Source organism: Nerophis ophidion, linkage group LG11 (assembly GCF_033978795.1).
Source record: "Nerophis ophidion isolate RoL-2023_Sa linkage group LG11, RoL_Noph_v1.0, whole genome shotgun sequence".
Classification (NCBI taxonomy): domain Eukaryota; kingdom Metazoa; phylum Chordata; class Actinopteri; order Syngnathiformes; family Syngnathidae; genus Nerophis; species Nerophis ophidion.
The window spans coordinates 63,931,769-63,957,224 of NC_084621.1; the positions used below are offsets into that span (position 1 = coordinate 63,931,769).

A 25,456-nucleotide genomic window follows, 5' to 3' on the forward strand; every position below is an offset into this window, starting at 1 on the left:
AGATTTTCTTATTCAAACGGGGATAGCAGGTCCATTCTATGTGTCATACTTGATCATTTCGCGATATTGCCATATTTTTGCTGAAAGGATTTAGTAATGTAATGGGTTGTACTTGTATAGCGCTTTTCTACCTTCAAGGTACTCAAAGCGCTTTGACACTACTTCCACATTTACCCATTCACACACACATTCACACACTGATGGAGGGAGCTGCCATGCAAGGCGCTAACCAGCACCCATCAGGAGCAAGGGTGAAGTGTCTTGCTCAGGACACAACGGACGTGACGAGATTGGTACTAGGTGGGGATTGAACCAGGGACACTCGAGTTGCGCACGGCATCTCTTCCACTGTGCCACGCCGTCCCTTGTAGTAGAGAACATCGATGATAAAGTTTGCAACTTTTGGTCGCTAATAAAAAAGCCTTGCCTGTGCCGGAAGTATCAGACGATGTGTGTGTGATGTCACGGGTTGTAGGGCTCTTCACATCCTCACATTGTTTATAATCATAGCCACCAGCAGCGAGAGCGATTCGGAGCGAGAAAGCGTCGATTTCCCCATTAATTTGAGCGAGGATGAATGATTTGTGGATGACGATAATGAGAGTAAAGGACTAGAAGAAAAAAAATAAATTAAGAAATAAAAAGACAGGGCAGTGGGAGCGATTCAGATGTTATTAGACACATTTACTAGGATCGTTCTGGAAAATCCCATATCAGCTTATTGTGTTACTGGTGTTTTAGTGAGATTATATAGTCGTAGCTGAAAGTCGGAGGGGTGTGGTGACCGCCAGTGTCTCTAAGGGAAGCCACGTTTCTCGACGAGGCGAAGCGAAGCCAGCCGGTCGGGCCGGGCTGAGCCTTTTCTTCCCCCTCCTCCACGGTGGAAGCATCCCACGTTCGGGTGTGACCGGTCAGAGGAGGCAAGAGAGTAGCAGCTGCCTCTTTGACAGGTGCACGAGGAACGACGCTAGCTCCTCTCATGTCTACGATAAGAGCCGATTTATTACTACAATTTTCTCACCGAAACTTGCCGATTGACATGTGGTCGGGAACCATGTTCGCTTTACCGCTCTGTTCCATGGTAAAGCTTCTCCTTCGGGAATGTAAACAAGGAAACACCGGCTGTGTTTGTGTTGCTAAAGGATGGCCGCAATACACCGCTTCCCACTTACATCTTTCTTCTCTGACGTCTCCATTATTAATTGAAAAAATTGCAAAAGATTCAGCAACACAGATGTCCAGAATACTGTGTAGTTATGCGATTAAAGCAGACTACTTATAGCTGGGATCGGGCTGGAACAAAATGACGTCACATGCACGCGTCATCGTACCGCGACGTTTTCAACAGGATACTTCGCGCGATATTTAAAATTGCAATTTAGTAAACTAAAAAGGCCGTATTGGCATGTGTTGCAATGTTAATATTTCATCATTGATATATAAACTATCAGACTGCGTGGTGGGTAGTAGTGGGTTTCAGTAGGCCTTTAAGTTACAAGCAAACATTTGAGTTACAAGCATCCCTGTCATTAATTGGCATCGCAAAGGTCACAACTGGATCCTTCCAAAACATCTGGCTAGCGTTAGCTTATTGCTAGAGATGTACCTAACTTTCTTTTCCAACAATGGAAGGAAGAAAGTGAGTGTGAGTTATGAAGTGTATGATATTCATTGAATTGGAAAAATAAATAGTCAAAAACATGACCGAGCGTGTCGCAAATTTGGCGAAGCAAGCTATTCTGCACCATTTTGAGACAGAATAAGTATGATGCCAGCAAAGGATGTTAAATGATATTCAAACGGCGGACATGTATCCATGAAACTATGAAAAAGCTGCTGATGGTGTATTTGACGGACAATCAGCTGGACGGACAAACTGTAAGTCCATTATCCAAAGGATATGTACATTCTTATTACATTACTTCAACAAACTACTGTATACTTCTTAGCAGTACATATTGTATTGTTTTATACAATATTTATTATCTAAAGTTAGTTTTATTTTGGGGTAGCACGGTGGGAGAGGGGTTAGTGCATGTGCCTCACAATACGAAGGTCCTGAGTAGTCCTGGTTCAATCCTGGGCTGGGGAAATTTCTGTGTGGATTTTGCATGTTCTCCCCGTGACTGCGTGGGTTCTTTCCGGGTACCCCAGCTTCCTCCCACTTCCAAAGACATGCACCTGGGGATAGGTTGATTGGCAACACTAAATTGGCCCTAGTGTGTGAATGTGAGTGTGAATGTTGTCTGTCTATCTGTGTTGACTACTTGTCCAGGGTGTACACCGCCTTCCACCGGAATGCAGCTGAGATAGGCTCCAGTACCACCCGCCACCCCGAAAGGGACAAGCGGTAGAAAATGGATGGATGGATGAACGAGCGTGTCAGCAATTTGTCGAAGCAAGCTATTCTGCACCATTTTGACACAGAATAAATCTAATGCCAGCAAAAGATGATAAAATAATATCAAAACGGCAGACATATATCCATGAAACTATGAAAAAGCTGCTGATGGCGTATTTGATGGAGAATCAGCTGGAAGGACAAACCGTAGAAGTCAATTCTGTACATTATTATTACATTACTTCAATATACTACTGTACAGTTCTTAGCAGTACATGATATTGTACTTTTAAAAGGCATGCTATTTGTTAAAATTGTACTGTTTTTGGCGACAAAGCATCGATTAAATGCATTTAAAATAATTTCAATATTAGCCCTTGAGTTGAGATACCTGCGATGAGGTGGCGACTTGTCCAGGGTGTACTCCGCCTTCCGCCCGATTGTAGCTGAGATAGGCACCAGCGCCCCCCGCCACCCCGAAAGGGAAAAGCGGTAGAAAATGGATGGATGGATGAACGAGCGTGTCAGCAATTTGGCGAAGCAAGCCATTCTGCACCATTTTGACACAGAAGAAGTCTAATGCCAGCAAAAGATGATAAAATAATATCTAAACGGCAGACATGTATCCATGAAACTATGAAAAAGCTGCTGATGGCGTATTTGACGGAGAATCAGCTGGAAGGACAAACCGTAGAACTCAATTCTGTACATTATTATTACATTACTTCAATATACTACTGTACAGTTCTTAGCAGTACATGATAGTGTACTTTTAAAAGGCATGCTATTTGTTAAAATTGTACTGTTTTTGGCGACAAAGCATCGATTAAATGCATTTAAAATAATTTCAATATTAGGCCTTAAGATGAGATACCTGCAATGAGGTGGCGACTTGTTCAGGGTGTACTCCGCCTTCCGCCCGATTGTAGCTGAGATAGGCACCAGCGCCCCCCGCCACCCCGAAAGGGAAAAGCGGTAGAAAATGGATGGATGGATGAACGAGCGTGTCAGCAATTTGGGGAAGCAAGCCATTCTGCACCATTTTGACACAGAAGAAGTCTAATGCCAGCAAAAGATGATAAAATAATATCTAAACGTCAGACATGTATCCATGAAACTATGAACAAGCTGCTGATGGTTTATTTGACGGAGAATCAGCTGGAAGGACAAACCGTAGAAGTCAATTCTGTACATTATTATTACATTACTTCAATATACTACTGTACAGTTCTTAGCAGTACATGATATTGTACTTTTAAAAGGCATGCTATTTATTAAAATTGTACTGTTTTTGGCGACAAAGCATCGATTAAATGCATTTAAAATAATTTCAATATTAGGCCTTGAGTTGAGATACCATGCCATGAGGTGGCGACTTGTCCAGGGTGTACTCCGCCTTCCGCCCGATTGTAGCTGAGATAGGCACCAGCGCCCCCCGCCACCCCGAAAGGGAAAAGCGGTAGAAAATGGATGGATGGATGAACGAGCGTGTCAGCAATTTGGCGAAGCAAGCCATTCTGCACCATTTTGACACAGAAGAAGTCTAATGCCAGCAAAAGATGATAAAATAATATCTAAACGGCAGACATGTATCCATGAAACTATGAAAAAGCTGCTGATGGCGTATTTGACGGAGAATCAGCTGGAAGGACAAACTGTAGAAGTCAATTTTCCAAGGTAAACTGTACATTATTATTACATTACTTCAATATATTACTGTACAGTTCTTAGCAGTACATGATATTGTACTTTTTTATGCCATATTTTTTTTGTCTTTTTCAAAGGCATGCTATTTGTTAAAATTGTACTGTTTTTGGCGACAAAGCATCGATTAAATGCATTTAAAATAATTTCAATATTAGGCCTTGAGTTGAGATACCTGCGATGAGGTGGCGACTTGTCCAGGGTGTACTCCGCCTTCCGCCCGATTGGAGCTGAGATAGGCACCAGCGCCCCCCGCTACCCCAAAGGGAATAAGCGGTAGAAAATGGATGGATGGATGGAGTTGAGATACACGTTTTGAGTTAAGAGTTCCATCACAGAACCAATTAAGCTCGTAAGTTGAGGTATTACTGTAATTAAAGACTACACATGTTCATCCACTCTTTTCCCAATCTATATATAATTCATTGCAAACTTGGATGTTTTTTTTTTGTGTCAAACTAAAAAAAACATATGGTTAACTTGTCTGCCTCAATAGGTATTTTACTTAAGATCAGACCTCTCTGTACGCGCTTTAGTTGTTTTCCCGTCACTCTTTGAAATGTTCATTATTATAGATTTGCTCATGTAACCTTGACATACCTCAGTCTGTGTTCCTTGTAAAAAACTTTAGTTCAACACAGCATCTGCTTTTGAGGTATAATGGGAATGGTTCTCTGTTAAGTTGACTGTGGATCCACCTGTGTGTATCTGTTGTGTTAAAAGACGAGTCAGGGTATAGTATGTCTCCCTCTTGTGGAACTCACTGGAAAACATGACAGAGTTTGTGCAGCCATGATGCTAGAAGCTCCATCCATCCATCCATTTTCTACCGCTTATTCCCTTTCGGGGTCGCGGGGGGCGCTGGCGCCTATCTCAGCTACAATCGGGCGGAAGGCGGGGTACTCACCCTGGACAAGTCGCCACCTCATCGCAGGCTAGAAGCTCATTTACCATATTATTATATTATATTATGTAACCTGTATAATAAAAACACACTGTCCTTATACATAACAATATAGCATGCATCGTATTATGCAGTACAGCAGGATTTTTTTCTTCCAAACTCTGAAACACATGTTTTAATAACATATCATTACATTTGTTTATGTGTATTTTAATGCCATAATAAAGGCTGTAAAAAGCTTAGTAAAAGCAGTGAAAAAAAATGCAGTTCTAAAGTTGGATACAACATTTTTGTGCACTGGGTGAGAGCAGTTTAATTAATTTAATCACAAGCTTTAAATGAGCAAAGAAACAAATTAAATTCCATATGTTTTTTTTTTTTAAAAGAACGATCGCGGGACAAAAGTGACACATAATATGAAAATGACTGTATTTTTTTTTTTTTTTACCTTAACATAAATAAAAATATTTCCCTGTTTTGACATAATTATAACAACACCTTAATCAAATTAACTTGCTCGGACAAGCGGTAGAAAATCGATGGATCTACAAAAAGGGAATATTTTAATGTCAGGATTATAATATGCTGTATACAGATATTACATTATATTGGCATGTATCCATCCATCCATTTTCTACCGCTTATTCCCTTTCGGGGTCGCGGGGGGCGCTGGCGCCTATCTCAGCTACAATCGGGCGGAAGGCGGGGTACACCCTGGACAAGTCGCCATCTCATCACAGGGCCAACACAGATAAACGGACAACAATCACACTCACATTCACACACTAGGGCCAATTTAATGTTGCCAATCAACCTATCCCCAGGTGCATGTCTTTGGAAGTGGGAGGAAGCCGGAGTACCCGGAGGGAACCCACGTATTCACGGGGAGAACATGCAAACTCCACACAGAAAGATCCCGAGCCTGGATTTGAACCCAGGACTGCAAGACCTTCGTATTGTGAGGCAGACGCACTAACCCCTCTGCCACCGTGAAGCCTGTAGCCTCTGATATTTAACTTTTTGGTAAAGATTCAAGTAAATTTACTGCTACTGTGCCTTCAAGTATACAAAATCAATTCCTTTCAGATTTAAAATTTACCATAATAAATTCAATTTGAATAGAATAAACAATACGGGCCAAAAGTTTGGACACACCTTCTCATTCAATGCGTTTTCTTTATTTTCATGACTATTTATGAATGAACACTTGTGGAGTTATGTACTTAACAAAAAAAGGTGAAGCAACTGAAAACATGCTTTATATTCAAGTTTCTTCAAAATAGCCACCCTTTGCTCTGATTACTGCTTTGCACACTCTTGGCATTCTCTCAATGAGCTTCAAGACGTAGTCACCTGAAATGGTTTTCACTTATCAGGGTTGATTCGTGGAAATTCTTGCTTTATTTAATAAGGTTAAGACCATCAGTTGTGTTGTGTATGAGAAGCTGTGTCCAAACTTTTGGCCGGTACTGTATATATATTTTAGAGGCGATACAGTTCAGCACAATTATTGCAACTGATGTGCTGTACTTAAAAGTTTATATCAATGCTAATTTCCAACTCTGCGGCATTTCAACTAATACCATAGTCTAATACAATGGTTCTCAACCTTTTTTTCAGTGAGTACCCCCTAATCAGAGCAAAGCATTTTTGGTTGAAAAAAAAACAAACTTAAAGAGGTAAAATACAGCACTATGTCATCAGTTTCTGAAATATTCAATCAATCAATCAATGTTTACTTATATAGCCCTAAATCACTAGTGTCTCAAAGGGCTGCACAAACCACCACGACATCCTCGGTAGGCCCACATAAGGGCAAGGAAAACTCACACCCAGTGGGACATCGGTGACAATAATGACCCAGTGGGACGTCGGTGACAATGATGATTATGAGAACCTTAGAGAGGAGGAAAGCAATGGATGTCGAGCGGGTCTAACATGATACTGTGAAAGTTCAATCCACAATGGATACAACACAGTCGCGAGAGTCCAGTCCAAAGCGGATCCAACACAGCAGCGAGAGTCCCGTTCACAGCGGAGCCAGCAGGAAACCATCCCAAGCGTAGGCGGACCAGCAGCGCAGAGATGTCCCCAGCCAATACACAGGCGAGCAGTACATGGCCACCGGATCGGACCGGACCCCCTCCACACGGGAGAGGGGGACATAGAAGAAAAAGAAAAGAAACGGCAGATCAACTGGTCTAAAAAGGGAGTCTATTTAAAGGCTAGAGTATACAAATGAGTTTTAAGGTGAGACTTAAATGCTTCTACTGAGGTGGCATCGCGAACTGTTACCGGGAGGGCATTCCAGAGTACTGGAGCCCGAACGGAAAAAGCTCTATAGCCCGCAGACTTTTTTTGGGCTTTGGGAATCACTAATAAGCCGGAATCCTTTGAACGCAGATTTCTTGCCGGGACATATGGTACAATACAATCGGCAAGATAAGATGGAGCTAGACCGTGTAGTATTTTATACGTAAGTAGTAAAACCTTAAAGTCACATCTTAAGTGCACAGGAAGCCAGTGCAGGTGAGCCAGTACAGGCGTAATGTGATCAAACTTTCTTGTTCTTGTCAAAAGTCTAGCAGCCGCATTTTGTACCAACTGTAATCTTTTAATGCTAGACATGGGGAGACCCGAAAATAATACGTTACAGTAATCGAGGCGAGACGTAACAAACGCATGGATAATGATCTCAGCGTCTTTAGTGGACAGAATGGAGCAAATTTTAGCGATGTTACGGAGATGAAAGAAGGCCGTTTTAGTAACGCTTTTAATGTGTGCCTCAAAGGAGAGAGTTGGGTCGAAGATAATACCCAGATTCTTTACCGTGTCGCCTTGTTTAATTGTTTGGTTGTCAAATGTTAGAGTTGTATTATTAAATAGAGTTCGGTGTCTAGCAGGACCGATAATCAGCATTTCCGTTTTTTTGGCGTTGAGTTGCAAAAAGTTAGCGGACATCCATTGTTTAATTTCATTAATAACTAAAAACTTGTTAAACAATAAACAAGTGATTCAATTATAAATAAAGATTTCTACACATAGAAGTAATCATCAACTTAAAGTGTAATAGAGATCCATCTGGATTCATGAACTTAATTCTAAACGTTTTTTCACCAAAAAAGAAATCTTTAACATCAATATTTATGGAACATGTCCACAAAAAATCTAGGTGTCAAAACTGAATATTGCCTTTCTTTTCACAGTTTATGAACTTACAGTCATATTTTGTTGAAGTATTATTCAATAAATATACTTATAAAAGGTTTTGAATTGTTGCTATTTTTAGAATATTTAAAAAAAATCTCACCTACCCCTTGCCATACCTACAAGTACCCCCAGGGGTACGCGTACCCCCATTCGAGAACCATTGGTTGAATACATGATAAAAGCATGCAATCAGTATCAACACACAGGGAAATGAAATACAAAATACAAGGTGAAACCTTAAAAAAACAATATAACAAGAGCCTAGTTACAGCTTTGTTTTCAAAATGTAGCCTTTGTTGTGAACATATTAAGATCTGTTTATAATTGGATTTCTGTTGGTAACATATTCCCGAGTTGACTGACGGAAAGGGCATAGTGTCCGAATGTAGTTTTTCTGAGGTAATATTTACAGTTCTCCTAATACTGTTATGCCTTTTAATGTAGCTAAAGAGAGGCTCTAAGGGTAGATCATGTAAACATGTGAAAATATCCTTCAAGAAACAGAAATTAATACAATTCTGCACTTTATAATTTGTACTTTTTCAGTATTTGGCCGTACATGCCAGCAGATGGATTTGATCATGTTTTTTTGTTTGTTTGTTTTTTTTATCAAAACTGCCCAACAGCCCTTATATACAGCGGTATTCTACACTTTAACACAGACCTGGGCAAATTAAGGCTTGAGTACCGCATGCGGCCTGTTAAGCTTTTTAATCTGGCCCGCCGGACATTTCTAAATAATTTTTGGGATCTTTTAGTTGGAAAGTGTAGCTGCCATTATGATGTGCAGTGATGTTTTCAAATGACCGTAAGTCTTGAACTATACAAAGTATTTCAATGGTTAGAATCTTCGCTTTTGCATGATATACTAGTTACTAGGGGTGTGGGAAAAAATCGATTAGAATACGAATCGAATCGAATACGTTGTGCGATTCAGAATCTATTCTCATTTTTGAAAAAAATCGATTTTTTTTTAATCAATCCAACAAAACAATACACAGCAATACCATAACAATGCAATCCAATTCCAAAACCAAACCTGACCCAGCAACACTCAGAACTGCAATAAACAGAGCAATTGAGAGGAGACACAAACACCACACAGAACAAACCAAAAGTAGTGAAACAAAAATGAATATTATTAACAACAGTATCAATATTAGTTATAATTTCAGCATAGCTGTGATTAAAACTCCCTCATTGACATTATCATTAGACATTTAAAAAAAAAAAAAGAACAATAGTGTCACAGTGGCTTACACTTGCATCGCATCTCATAAGCTTGACAACACACTGTGTCCAATGTTTTCACAAAGATAAAATAAGTCATATTTTTGGTTTGTTTAATAGTTAAATTTACATTATTGCAATCAGTTGATAAAACATTGTCCTTTGCTATTATAAAAGCTTTTTTAAAAAAAAAAAATCTACTACTCTGCTAGTATGTCAGCAGACTGGGGTAGATCCCGCTGAAAACATATGTATTGAATGAATACAGAATCCTTTTGAATCGGAAATTTATCATTTTTGAATCGAGAATCGAATCGAATCGAAAAAAATCTATATTTTATCGAATCGTGACCCCAAGAATCGATATGGTAATCTAAGTCTCAGCAGCTCAGACGAGGCACCAGGCAGTGTGGGTGGGGAGCGTTTCCACAGAGTGTGTCCGGAGTGGCCAGCCTGAAATGCGGGTGTCAGGGGCAGACGCGGATAGAGATTTTTACAACAAAGTTGTAAAGCTTAGTGATTTATCAGATATCTCAGATCATAGGTGGGTTTTTTTTTTTACCCTTCACGTTCATATTCCCCGCCTTCCGCCCGATTGTAGCTGAGATAGGCTCCAGCGCCCCCCGCAACCCTAAAGGACATAAGCGGTAGAAAATGGATGGATGGACGTTCATATTTCGCTGTGTTTGTTGCATTTTTGTTGCTTGATGGTAAAATATGTCGATCGAGGGGGGGGCGTGACGTTCATATTTTCATGGTTATTTGGTGACGAACCCCAAGGTGCACAGATGGAGGCAGGCATGGAGTGAGAAAACATGATTTAATAAAGATACTAAGACAAAATCAAACAAAAGGGTACTAACACAAAGCGCGCACGAGGCGGATAACAAACTAGGGGTCTTTAGCATAGAAGCTAGCAAGAAACAAAAAAGGGCCTAGCCTGGAAGCTAGCGGTTAGCAAACAGGAAAACAGAAGTCGTTACTTGTAGAGTGAAAACAAAACAGAAGCAGGGAACAAAAGACAGTGAGTTACACACAAACGAATGTAGCTTACCGCTACGCTGCAATAAAACGACACGATAGCAACAACAGGAGCGACATGTGGCAACAACAATGATCCAGCCACTGACACAAGACAAAGGAGGTACAAATAGGAGCCGGCTGATTGGCAACAGGTGTGGCCAAATGCCAATCAGCTGCAGCCGAAGGGGAACACAGCACTCAGGGAACAAGACAGGAAGCTGACAAAAGAAGAGCACTAGACAGGAACTAAAAACAGGAAATACTAAACACACTGAGGAGGAACACAGCACTCAGGGAACAAGACAGGAAGCTGACAAATTAAGAGCACTTGACAGGAACTAAAAGACAGGAAATACTAAACACAGGAAACAGACAAATGCAGAGGAAAAAACTAAAACATAGACAAACTGTCAGGGGCAAGCCTGACACACATTTTGTCAATATTCAGCGTTTTATCGTTCCTAGCTGATATCGTAAATCCCAGGTTCTTTATTTTCATGTACATTCTGGGTTGTCTCATCCAGTAGAAAAAAGTTAAATTCCATTCCACAAGACAAAGGAAGTACAAATAGGAGCCGGCTGATTGGCAACAGGTGTGGCCAAATGCCAATCAGCCGCAGCTGAAGGGGAACACAGCACTCAGGGAACAAGACAGGAAGCTGACAAAATAAGAGCACTAGACAGGAACTAAAGACAGGAAATACTAAACACACTGAGGAGGAACACAGCACTCAGGGAACAAGACAGGAAGCTGACAAATTAAGAGCACTTGACAGGAACTAAAAGACAGGAAATACTAAACACAGGAAACAGACAAATGCAGAGGAAAAAACTAAAACATAGACAAACTGTCAGGGGCAAGCCTGACACACATTTTGTCAATATTCAGCGTTTTATCGTTCGTAGCTGATATCGTAAATCCCAGGTTCTTTATTTTCATGTACATTCTGGGTTGTCTCATCCAGTAAAAAAAAGTAAAATTCCATTCCACAAGACAAAGGAGGTACAAATAGGAGCCGGCTGATTGGCAACAGGTGTGGCCAAATGCCAATCAGCCGCAGCTGAAGGGGAACACAGCACTCAGGGAACAAGACAGGAAGCTGACAAAATAAGAGGACTAGACAGGAACTAAAGACAGGAAATACTAAACACACTGAGGAGGAACACAGCACTCAGGGAACAAGACAGGAAGCTGACAAAATAAGAGCACTAGACCATGAATTGATTAACGTGGACCCCGACTTAAACAAGTTGAAAAACTTATTCGGGTGTTACCATTTAGTGGTCAATTGTACGGAATATGTACTGTACTGTGCAATCTACTAAAAAAAGTATCAATCAATCAATCAATCAGACAGGATCTAAAGACAGGAAATACTAAACACACTGAGGAGGAACACGGCACTCAGGGAACAAGACAGGAAGCTGACAAATTAAGAGCACTTGACAGGAAATAAAAGACAGGAAATACTAAACACAGGAAACAGACAAATGCAGAGGAAAAAACTAAAACATAGACAAACTGTCAGGGGCAAGCCTGACACACATGTTGTCAATATTCAGCGTTTTATCGTTCGTAGCTAATATCGTAAATCCCAGGTTCTTTATTTTCATGTACATTCTGGGTTGTCTCATCCAGTAAAAAGAAGTAAAATTCCATTCCACAAGACAAAGGAGGTACAAATAGGAGCCGGCTGAATGGCAACAGGTGTGGCCAAATGCCAATCAGCTGCAGCCGAAGGGGAACACAGCACTCAGGGAACAAGACAGGAAGCTGACAAAATAAGAGAACTAGACAGGAACTAAAGACAGGAAATACTAAACACACTGATGAGGAACACAGCACTCAGGGAACAAGACAGGAAGCTGACAAATTAAGAGCACTTGACAGGAACTAAAAGACAGGAAATACTAAACACAGGAAACAGACAAATGCAGAGGAAAAAACTAAAACATAGACAAACTGTCAAGGGCAAGCCTGACACACATGTTGTCAATATTCAGTGTTTTGTCGTTCGTAGCTAATATCGTAAATCCCAGGTTATTTATTTTCATGTACATTCTGGGTTGTCTCATCGAGTAAAAAAAAGTAAAATTCCATTCCACAAGACAAAGGAGGTACAAATAGGAGCCGGCTGATTGGCAACATGTGTGGCCAAATGCCAATCAGCCGCAGCTGAAGGGGAACACAGCACTCAGGGAACAAGACAGGAACCTGACAAAATAAGAGCACTAGACAGGAACTAAAGACAGGAAATACTAAACACACTGAGGAGGAACACAGCACTCAGGGAAAAAGACAGGAAGCTGACAAATTAAGAGCACTTGACAGGAACTAAAAGACAGGAAATACTAAACACAGGAAACAGACAAATGCAGAGGAAAAAACTAAAACATAGACAAACTGTCAAGGGCAAGCCTGACACACATGTTGTCAATATTCAGTGTTTTATCATTCGTAGCTAATATCATAAATCCCAGGTTCTTAAATTTTCATGTACATTCTGGGTTGTCTCATCCAGTAAAAAAAAAGTAAAATTCCATTCCACAAGACAGAGGAGGTACAAATAGGAGCCGGCTGATTGGCAACAGGTGTGGCCAAATGCCAATCAGCCGCAGCCGAAGGGGAACACAGCACTCAGGGAACAAGACAGGAAGCTGACAAAATAAGAGCACTAGACAGGAACTAAAGACAGGAAATACTAAACACACTGAGGAGGAACACAGCACTCAGGGAACAAGACAGGAAGCTGACAAATTAAGAGCACTTGACAGGAACTAAAAGACAGGAAATACTAAACACAGGAAACAGACAAATGCGGAGGAAAAAACTAAAACATAGACAAACTGTCAGGGGCAAGCCTGACACACATGTTGTCAATATTCAGCGTTTTATCGTTCGTAGCTAATATCGTAAATCCCAGGTTCTTTATTTTCATGTACATTCTGGGTTGTCTCATCCAGTAAAAAGAAGTAAAATTCCATTCCACAAGACAAAGGAGGTACAAATAGGAGCCGGCTGATTGGCAACAGGTGTGGCCAAATGCCAATCAGCTGCAGCCGAAGGGGAACACAGCACTCAGGGAACAAGACAGGAAGCTGACAAAATAAGAGCACTAGACAGGAACTAAAGACAGGAAATACTAAACACACTGAGGAGGAACACAGCACTCAGGTAACAAGACAGGAAGCTGACAAATTAAGAGCACTTGACAGGAACTAAAAGACAGGAAATACTAAACACAGGAAACAGACAAATGCGGAGGAAAAAACTAAAACATAGACAAACTGTTGTCAATATTCAGCGTTTTATCGTTCGTAGCTAATATCGTAAATCCCAGGTTCTTTATTTTCATGTACATTCTGGGTTGTCTCATCCAGTAAAAAAAAGTAAAATTCCATTCCACAAGACAAAGGAGGTACAAATAGGAGCCGGCTGATTGGCAACAGGTGTGGCCAAATGCCAATCAGCTGCAGCCGAAGGGGAACACAGCACTCAGGGAACAAGACAGGAAGCTGACAAAATAAGAGCACTAGACAGGAACTAAAGACAGGAAATACTAAACACACTGAGGAGGAACACAGCACTCAGGGAACAAGACAGGAAGCTGACAAATTAAGAGCACTTGACAGGAACTAAAATACAGGAAATACTAAACACAGGAAACAGACAAATGCAGAGGAAAAAACTAAAACATAGACAAACTGTCAAGGGCAAGCCTAACACACATGTTGTCAATATTCAGCGTTTTATCGTTTGTAGCTAATATCGTAAATCCCAGGTTCTTTATTTTCATGTACATTCTGGGTTGTCTCATCCAGTAAAAAAAAGTAAAATTCCATTCCACAAGACAAAGGAGGTACAAATAGGAGCCGGCTGATTGGCAACAGGTGTGGCCAAATGCCAATCAGCCGCAGCCGAAGGGGAACACAGCACTCAGGGAACAAGACAGGAAGCTGACAAAATAAGAGCACTAGACAGGAACAATCCATCAAGACAGGAAATACTAAACACACTGAGGAGGAACACAGCACTCAGGGAACAAGACAGGAAGCTGACAAATTAAGAGCACTTGACAGGAACTAAAAGACAGGAAATACTAAACACAGGAAACAGACAAATGCGGAGGAAAAAACTAAAACATAGACAAACTGTTGTCAATATTCAGCGTTTTATCGTTCGTAGCTAATATCGTAAATCCCAGGTTCTTTATTTTCATGCACATTCTGGGTTGTCTCATCCAGTAAAAAAAAAGTAAAATTCCATTCCGTTTTTTAAGGCGGTCTGTCTCAACATTTTTAGCATTCAATCAGACATTATGGTGAGGTTTTGTATTAGTGTTCCAGACACATCAAAATAATTGCCCAGGCCTGCTTTAACCCAATAAGTCCTGAAGTGACATACAGTATACAAAAAATGTCAATTATTACAATCTTCAAAAATATATTTTACAATATTCAACTGTATTATATGAATTTGTATATCATATTTGTTGTATGTTAGACACAAAATTATAAATATGTTCTGTTTTCTGCTTGGGCTTTTGTATAGCCGCCCATAATTTACCTTTATACACCTTCGAGCATAAATGCGTCCTGGTTCACGTAGGGTAAATGTGCATCGCTGCTTTTCTTATTTTACTTTTGTTATTGAGTACAAGAACCGAGCAGTGGCATAAAGCACGTGTTTATTTCACCTTGGCCGTGGGTATTTTGAGTCTGCCATATGTCCAAAAGAGAGGCTCGTGTTACCTGCAGCGTGTCGCCGCTGGGGCACGTCCCAGAGTTAAGGATACTGATGCTACAATGAACAGTGTATGATTACTTATCAGCGCTCTCACCTACATTTGACCGCGTTTGAAAAGGTGAAGCCACGGTGGACCAGCTGCCTGGTCTTACTTGGCGAAGCTCAGCTTTTTTTTTTTTTTTTTTTTTCCCTTCTATGCATTTTGTAGAAAATGCATTCATTAGGGATACTATGAGAGCTGATCTGGCATTAAGTGTAATGTAACTAAATTCATATTTGACCACAATGAATGATTTTATTATGTATTTTATCACTCAAGGACAATGTAATAGTCATGATCCTGTGTGTGGTAATCATTGCTTACTGCAGTGTTTCTCCAATGGCAGGGGAGATTTTCATTATTTGTGTCTACTACACTCATTCTATAGCACTGGTGTCAAACGCAAGGCCCGAGGGCCAGAAGTTGCCCGCTGGATCATTTAATTTAGCCAGCGAAATCCTGGAAATAATATAAGTCAATAAAGTACTTTATTTTTCCCACTAAATATATTACTTTGTTTCATTTTGACATAAAGAATACATGTACCGCATGCCATTGCATATATTTTTAACTTAAATATCTGAAAATGCAACGCATATCATCATACAGTACATTCCAAACATGTTATTGTGCTAAACGACCCCAAAGGGAATAAGCGGTAGAAAATGGATGGATGGATGGATACATAAATATCCGACCAATAAAAATGATTACAAAGCAAGTTATCCATCAAATTTTACACTGGAAGAATGACAATTTTAACATAAAAACTGGTAGCTCAGTTTCCTGATAAATAAAAAATCTGTGTTTTTTAGTGTTTGTCTATTTACAATAATATGCTGTAAATACCTGCACAGTGGCCTTGTGGTTAGAGTGTCTGCCCTGAGACTGGAAGGTCGTGAGTTCAAACCCCAGCCGAGTCTTACCAATGAGTTTAAAAATGGGGCCCGTTGCCTCCCTGCTTGGCACTCAGCATCAAGGGTTGGAATTGGGGGTTAAATCACCAAAATGATTCCTGAGCGCGGCCACTGCTGCTGCTCACTGCTCCCCTCACCTCCCAGGGGGTGAGAATAGGGATGGGTCAAATGCAGAGGATGATTTCCCCTAGTGTGTGTGTGTGAGTGTGTGTTTGTGTGTGTGTGTGTTAGAGATGCGCGGTTTGCGGTCTCATCCGCGGAGTCCGCGGATAAACCGCGGGTCGGGCGGGTGACATGACGAAAAAATTGATTTTAAATAGATTCGGGCGGGTGGCGGTTGAACCATTTGGAAATATATGATGTACATGGTTCAGAGATCGGTAACTTTTACCGTTCAAAGAGCCATTTTGTACCCGTGTCACAAAGCGAAGAAGACATTAGTTGACGTAAACATTCTCAAGTATGTCTGCCGGCAGTCCCCCATTTAATAAGTATTAAGGCGTGCTATGAATCCATTGGCTTTGTCGCCTTCTATAACATGTACAATTTACTTGCAAGTCCAGCAATATATTGTGCGTGGCTTCCACTGACACACACACACGACTGCAAGGCATACCGGGTGACATAGAGTACACTAATGGTTGTGATATAAACAATTTTAACACTCTTACTAATATGCGCCACACTGTGAAGCCACACCAAACAAGAATGACAAACACATTTCGGGAGAACATCCTCACAGTAACACAACATAAACGCAACACAACGAAATACCCAGAATCCTTTGCGTCCATGAGACTTCCTGAATATATATAGGGCGCTTGGGTGTAAAATATATCCAGGAAGTGTCATGGATACAAAGGATTATGGGTATTTGTTGTGTCGCGTTTATGTTGTGTTACTGTGAGGATGTTCTCCCGAAAGGTGTTCGTCGTTCTTGTTTGGTGTGTCTTCACAGTGTGGCGCAAGAGTGTTGAAATTGTTTATATCACAACCATTAGTGTACTCTGTATCACCTAGTATGCCCTTCAATCTTGTACATGTGTTTGCATAAACTGCATACAGCATGTTGCTGGATTAACAATCGGTTCGCACATGTTGTCGAAGGTGTCAAATGCATTGGCTTCACAGCACGCCCTTATTCCCGTTATCTGAGTGATTAACATTGGATATTCGTGAGAACGTTAGCGGCTCCCATTGACTTCTTTACTTTGTGACACGGTTCAAACTAGCTCTTTTAGTGGACTCCGGATATATAACAACGGGCGAGCGGTTGCGGTTCTGATAAAATGTTGGTTCGGGTGGATGGCGGGTGGATGACGACTTTAGTGATGCGGTTGCGGATGATATAATTGCCTATCCGCGCAGCTCTAGTGTGTGTGTGTGTCTGTGTGTGTGTGAGGGAACTTTAAAAAACACTGTGAATTTTACAGTAAAATTCAGGCTGCCAGTTTTTTTCCATAAAATCTACATGATTTTTTTTTACAATGCACATTAAAACATACGTACTGAAATGCATAGGCCAGGGGTGCCCACACTTTTTCTGCAGGCGAGCTACTTTTCAATTGACCAACTTGAGGGGATCTACCTCATTTATATATATATATCATTTATATTTATTTATTTATGAAAGAGACATTTTTGTAAACAAGTTAAATGTGTTTAATGATAATACAAGCATGTGTAACACATATAGATGTCTTTCTTTCACGAAGACAAAAATATAAGTTGGTGTATTACCTGATTCTGATGACTTGCATTGATTGGAATCAGACAGTAATGATGATAACGCCCACATTTTCAAATGGAGGAGAAAACAAGTTGTCCTTTCTGTACAATACCACATGAAAGTGGTTGGTTTTTGGCATCTAATTCATCCAGCTTCCATACACTTTACAAGAAAAACATTGGCGGCAAATTCCGTAGCTTGCTTGATTGACATTCACGGCACCCGAGGGTCTTGTGAGATGACGCTGGCTGCTGCCAGTTCATTATTATGAAAAAATGACAGAGAGGAAGGCGAGAAACACTTTTTATTTCAACAGACTTTCGCGCCGTCCCTTCCGTCAAAACTCTAAAGGCCGACTGCACATTTCCTAGCTAGCACCAAACCCTGCCCCCACAACCCCCTTTCCGTGCAACGGTTGAGGTGGGCGGGGTTGGGGGCGCGTGTATAATATAGCCAAGAGTCATGGATGCATTGGAATTCTGGGTAATTCTTATGTTGCGTTTATAATGTCCTACAGAGCCAATGTTCTCCAGAAATGTGTTTGTTATTCTTGTTTGGTTAGAGTTCACAGAGTGTGGCGCATATTAGTAAGAGTGTTGAAGTTGTTTATATCATAACCATCAGTGTCAAAGGTATGGCTGTTGACCAAGTATGCATTGCAATCACGTATGAGAAGCAGTGATATGCATGCATCCGACCGGCACGCAGATAGCATTGTGTTAAGGTGGGTGCGATGAAATCTTGTAGAGCTGTGGTCCCCAACCACTGGGCCGCAGCCCCAGAAGAATTTTTTAAAAATGTTTTCATATCACACTCAATTTTTTACTGCATGCCATTGGTAAGCGCAGGGGTGAGAAGAGGATTTAAAATGATTAGCGCCTGCTTACTTTCCCGCATGCCTTGAATAAGTGCAGGAGTGAGAAGAGGATTTAAATTAATTAGCGCCCCGGCGGCTATTCAAGGAAATACGGTAGCTGCTATAATGATGTGCAGTGATGTTTTCTAATCACCGTAAGTTTTGAACTTTACAAAGTATTTCAATGGTTGTAATCTGCATGATATAGTAGTTACTATGGTCATCTATATAGTTACTATGGTAATCCAATTAGTTACTATGGTAATGTAGGTCACAGCAGCTCAGACGAGGCACCAAGCAGTGTGGGTGGGGAGCGTTTCCACAGAGTGTTTCTAGAGCGGCCAGCCTGAAATGCGGGTGTCAGGGACGGACGCAGAAGGGGAGAGTTTCACAACAAAGTTCTAAAAATTCGTGACATATCAAATATATCACATTGTAGGTGTTTTTTTTTTTTTTTTTACTCTTCGCGTTCATATTTCGCTCTGTTTGTTGCATTTTTTTGTTGCGTTTTGCTTGATTGTAAAATATGTCGATTGAGATGGGGTGTGACGTTTGTATGTTGTTAATATTCAGTGTTTTATCGTTCATAGTTAATATTGTAAATCCTATATTCTTTATTTTCATGTACATTCTGGGTTTGTCATTCAGTAAAATCAACTAAAATGTATTTCTGTTTTTTAAGGCGGTCTGTTATAAAGTTTTTAGCATTCAATCAGATATTATTGTGAGGTTTTGTTCCTAAAAATAGACATAACGGCCCCTAGACACATTTATTTCTCAAAATTTGGCCCCCGAGTCAAATTAATTGCCCAGGTCTGCTTTAAGGTTATAATTCTCCACTTTTGTTGAGAAGAATTGTTGTACACGTGTGGGTAACAGGTTATAGTTTGCTTTGTACGTCATTTTAGCTGTTTGCAAATGCACTAAATTGTTCAAATTTCAATATTTGTGATTCAACAAATAAAGGGTTTGTATGTTCTCTATATCCGCAATCATGTATAATCTCAGGAATGAAAAGAAAAAACAAAGAATATACAAACCCCGTTTCCATATGAGTTGGGAAATTGTGTTAGATGTAAATATAAACGGAATACAATGATTTGCAAATCCTTTTCAACTCATATTCAATTGAATGCACTACAAAGACAAGATATTTGATGTTCAAACTTATAAACTATTTTTTTTTTGCAAATAATTATTAACTTAGAATTTCATGGCTGCAACACGTGCTAAAGTAGATGGGAAAGGGCATGTTCACCACTGTGTTACATCACATTTTCTTTTAATCACACTCAATAAACGTTTGGGAACTGAGGAAACTAATTGTTGAAGCTTTGAAAGTGGAATTATTTCCCATTCTTGTTTTATGTAGAGCTTCTGTTGTTCAACAGTACGGGGTCTCCGCTGTCGTATTTTACGCTTCATAATGCGCCACACATTTTCAATGGGAGACAGGTCTGGACTGTAGGCAGGCCAGGAAAGTACCCGCACTCTTTTTTTATGAAGCCACGCTGTTGTAACACGTGCTGAATGTGGCTTGGCATTGTCTTGCTGAAATAAACAGGGGCGTCCATGAAAAAGACGGCGCTTAGATGGCAGCATATGTTGTTCCAAAACCTGCATGTACCTTTCAGCATTAATGGTGCCTTCACAGATGTGTAAGTTACCCATGCCTTGGGCACTAATGCACCCCCATACCATCACAGATGCTGGCTTTTGAACTTTGCGTTGATAACAGTCTGAATGGTTCGCTTCCCCTTTGGTCCGGATGACACAATGTCAAATATTTCCAAAAACAATTTGAAATGTGGACTCGTCAGACCACAGAACACTATGCATCAGTCCAGCTTAGATGATCTCGTGGTTTTCTGAAGTGTTCCTGATCCCATGTGGTGATATCCTTTAGAGATTGATGTCGGTTATTGATACAGTGCCGTCTGAGGGATCGAAGGTCACAGTCATTCAATGTTGGTTTCCGGCCATGCCGCTTACGTGGAGTGATTTCTCCAGATTCTCTGAACCTTTTGATGATATTATGGACCGTAGATGTTGAAATCCATACATTTCTAGATATTGCACTTTGAGAAACGTTGTTCTTAAAATGTTTGACTATTTGCTCACGCAGTTGTGGACAAAGGGGTGTACTTCGCCCTCTCCTTTCTTGTGAAAGACTGAGCATTTTTCGGGAAGTTGTTTTTATAGCCAATCATGGCACCCACCTGTTCCCAATTAGCCTGCACACCTGTGGGATGTTCCAAAAAAAGCGTTTGATGAGCATTCCTCAACTTTATCAGTATTTATTGCAACCTTTCCCAACTTCTTTGTCACGTGATGCTGGCATCAAATTCTAAAGTTAATGATTATTTGCACAAAAAAAATGTTTATCAGTTTGAACATCAAATATGTTGTCTTTGTTGCATATTCAACTGAATATGGCTTGAAAAGGATTTGCAAATCATTGTATTCCGTTCATATTCACATGTAATACAATTTCCCAACTCAAATGGAGACAGGGTTTGTATAAAGAAGCTAACTCACTCAGTCTGTTGTACGGATAAATTAATACACATAATCAAGTTTTCAATAGTAATTATATTCAGGTGGTCTTGGGATTGCTCAGTTTTGCCTGTCAATACAAGATTGCACTTTTCCGTTCATAACATTGATTGATTAATTGACTAAAACTTTTATTAGTAGGTTGCACAGTACAGTACATATTCCGTACAATTGTCCACTAAATGGTAACACCCGAATAAGTTTTTCAACTTGTTTAAGTCGGGGTCCATGTTAATCAATTCATGGTATACATCAACATCAAACAACATCAATACAGTACCGCAGGGGTGGGCATTACGTCGATCGCGATCGACTGGTCGATCTCGGAGGGTGTGTCAGTCGATCTCAAGCCAGGCATTAAAAAATAGACATAAAAATGAGCAATCATCAATCATACCAAGACTTCACTTTCGTCAGTTGTTTGACATTCTCGGCACCCGAGGATCTTGTGAGATGACGCTGGCTGCTGCGAGCTCATATTTAAGAAAAAAATCACTAACAGGGCGGACGCAGAGAAACACATTTTATTTCTAGAGACTCCGTACATACTGTCAAAACTCTAAAGACCGACTGCACAGTTCCTGTCTTCACCATAAAAGACCTGTTTCATCCTGCCTGTGCTAACAAAATAAGAGTCTCAGAAAGCTAGCGTGCACAAGCTAGCAAGCTACGGAGTTTGATGCCAATGTATTTCTCCCCCGCCCTCAGCGACCGCTTTCTCACTTGCTTGCCCACCCGCACAGTCACTGACGTCACTCACCTGCTGCCAGACATTAAAGGGCCACACACATATGCTACTCTCATAACAAAGTGTTTAAAAACGAGTATGCAAGTTGGACAAATGAGATGCCAAATCCAACCACTTTCATGTGGTATTGGACAGAAAGGAGGACTTTTTTTTTTCCTCCATTTGAAAATGCGGACGTTATCAGCACCACTGTCTGATTCCAATCAATGCAAGTCATCAGAATCAAATACACCAACTTATATTCTTGTCTTCATGAAAGAAAGGAATCTATGTGTGTTAAACATGCTTGTATTATCATTAAACACCATTATCTTGTTAACAAAAATGTTTCATAAATAAATAAATATAAATTATAAATAGGAATGAGGTAGATCTCCTCGACTTGGTCAATTGAAAAGTAGCTGAGCTGCAACCTTATCGTGGTAGAGGAGTTTGCGTGTCCCAATGATCCTAGGAGCTATGTTGTCCGGGGGCATAAAGCCCCCTGGTAGGGTCTCCCAAGGCAAACAGGTTCTAGGTGAGGGATCAGACAAAGAGCAGCTCGAAGACCTTTATGAAGATGAAAAACCATGGACCCAGATTTCCCTCGCCCGGACGCGGGTCACCGGGGCCCCCCTCTGGAGCCAGGCCCGGAGGTGGGGCACGATGGCGAGCGCCTGGTGGCCGGGCCTGTTCCCATGGGGCCCGGCCGGGCACAGCCCGAAGAGGCAACGTGGGTCACCCCTCCAATGGGCTCACCACCCATAGCAGGGGCCATAGAGGTCGGGTGCATTGTGAGCTGGGCGACAGCCGAAGGCAGGGCACTTGGCGGTCCGATCCTCGGCTACAGAAGCTAGCTCTTGGGACGTGGAACGTCACGTCACTGGGGGGGAAGGAGCCTGAGCTAGTGCGCGAAGTCGAGAAATTCCGGCTGGATATAGTTGGACTCACTTCGACGCACAGCAAGGGCTCTGGAACCACTTCTCTCGAGAGGGATTGGACCCTCTTCCACTCTGGCGTTGCCGGCAGTGAGAGGCGACGGGCTGGGGTGGCAATTCTTGTTTCCCCCCGGCTCAAAGCCTGTACGTTGGAGTTCAACCCGGTGGACAAAAGGGTAGCCTCCCTCCGCCTTCGGGTGGGGGGACGGGTCCTGACTGTTGTTTGTGCTTATGCACCAAACAGCAGTTCAGAGTACCCACCCTTTTTGGGAACACTCGAGGGAGTACTGGAAAGTGCTCCCCCGGGTGATTCCCTTGTCCTACTGGGAGACTTCAACGCTCACGTTGGCAACGACAGTGAAACCTGGAGAGGCGTGATTGGGAAGAATGGCCGCCCGGATCTGAACCCGAGTGGTGTTTTGTTATTGGACTTTTGTGCTCGTCACAGTTTGTCCATAACAAACACCATGTTCAAACATAAGGGTGTCCATATGTGCACTTGGCACCAGGATACCCTAGGCCGCAGTTCCATGATCGACTTTGTAGTTGTGTCATCGGATTTGCGGCCTCATGTTTTGGACACTCGGGTGAAGAGAGGGGCGGAGCTTTCTACCGATCACCACCTGGTGGTGAGTTGGCTGCGATGGTGGGGGAGGATGCCGGACAGACCTGGGAGGCCCAAACGCATTGTGAGGGTCTGCTGGGAACGTCTGGCAGAGTCTCCTGTCAGACAAAGTTTCAATTCCCACCTCCGGAAGAACTTTGAACATGTCACGAGGGAGGTGCTGGACATTGAGTCCGAGTGGACCATGTTCCGCACCTCTATTGTCGAGGCGGCAGATCGGAGCTGTGGCCGCAAGGTAGTTGGTGCCTGTCGGGGCGGCAATCCTAAAACCCCTTGGTGGACACCAGCGGTGAGGGATGCCGTCAAGCTGAAGAAGGAGTCCTATCGGGTCCTTTTGGCTCATAGGACTCCGGAGGCAGTGGACAGGTACCGACAGGCCAAGCGGTGTGCAGCTTCAGCGGTCGCGGAGGCAAAAACTCGGACATGGGAAGAGTTCGGGGAAGCCATGGAAAACGACTTCCGGACGGCTTCGAAGCGATTCTGGACCACCGTCCGCCGCCTCAGGAAGGGGAAGCAGTGCACTATCAACACCGTGTATGGTGCGGATGGTGTTCTGCTGACCTCAACTGCGGATGTTGTGGATAGGTGGAAGGAATACTTCGAAGACCTCCTCAATCCCACCAACACGTCTTCCTATGAGGAAGCAGTGCCTGGGGAATCTGTGGTGGACTCTCCTATTTCTGGGGCTGAGGTCGCTGAGGTAGTTAAAAAGCTCCTCGGTGGCAAGGCCCCAGGGGTGGACGAGATCCGCCCGGAGTTCCTTAAGGCTCTGGATGCTGTGGGGCTGTCTTGGTTGACAAGACTTTGCAGCATCGCGTGGACATCGGGGGCGGTACCTCTGGATTGGCAGACCGGGGTGGTGGTTCCTCTCTTTAAGAAGGGGGACCGGAGGGTGTGTTCCCACTATCGTGGGATCACACTCCTCAGCCTTCCCGGTAAGGTTTATTCAGGTGTACTGGAGAGGAGGCTACGTCGGATAGTCGAACCTCGGATTCAGGAGGAACAGTGTGGTTTTCGTCCTGGTCGTGGAACTGTGGACCAGCTCTATACTCTCGGCAGGGTTCTTGAGGGTGCATGGGAGTTTGCCCAACCAGTCTACATGTGCTTTGTGGACTTGGAGAAGGCATTCGACCGTGTCCCTCGGGAAGTCCTGTGGGGAGTGCTCAGAGAGTATGGGGTATCGGACTGTCTTATTGTGGCGGTCCGTTCCCTGTACGATCAGTGCCAGAGCTTGGTTCGCATTGCCGGCAGTAAGTCGAACACATTTCCAGTGAGGGTTGGACTCCGCCAAGGCTGTCCTTTGTCACCGATTCTGTTCATAACTTTTATGGACAGAATTTCTAGGCGCAGTCAAGGCGTTGAGGGGTTCCGGTTTGGTAACCGCAGGATTAGGTCTCTGCTTTTTGCAGATGATGTGGTCCTGATGGCTTCATCTGACCGGGATCTTCAGCTCTCGCTGGATCGGTTCGCAGCCGAGTGTGAAGCGACCGGAATGAGAATCAGCACCTCCAAATCCGAGTCCATGGTTCTCGCCCGGAAAAGGGTGGAGTGCCATCTCCGGGTTGGGGAGGAGACCCTGCCCCAAGTGGAGGAGTTCAAGTACCTAGGAGTCTTGTTCACGAGTGAGGGAAGAGTGGATCGTGAGATCGACAGGCGGATCGGTGCGGCGTCTTCAGTAATGCGGACGTTGTACCGATCCGTTGTGGTGAAGAAGGAGCTGAGCCGGAAGGCAAAGCTCTCAATTTACCGGTCGATCTACGTTCCCATCCTCACCTATGGTCATGAGCTTTGGGTCATGACCGAAAGGATAAGATCACGGGTACAAGCGGCCGAAATGAGTTTCCTCCGCCGTGTGGCGGGGCTCTCCCTTAGAGATAGGGTGAGAAGCTCTGCCATCCGGGAGGAACTC

General features: G+C 42.4%; 1 protein-coding gene across 23 annotated transcripts in view; it reads left to right on the forward strand.

Moving 5' to 3' along the window:
- Window positions 1–25,456, forward strand: part of rims2a (regulating synaptic membrane exocytosis 2a) — a 469,036-nt gene that overhangs the window by 92,175 nt on the left and 351,405 nt on the right. The window lies entirely within an intron of this gene.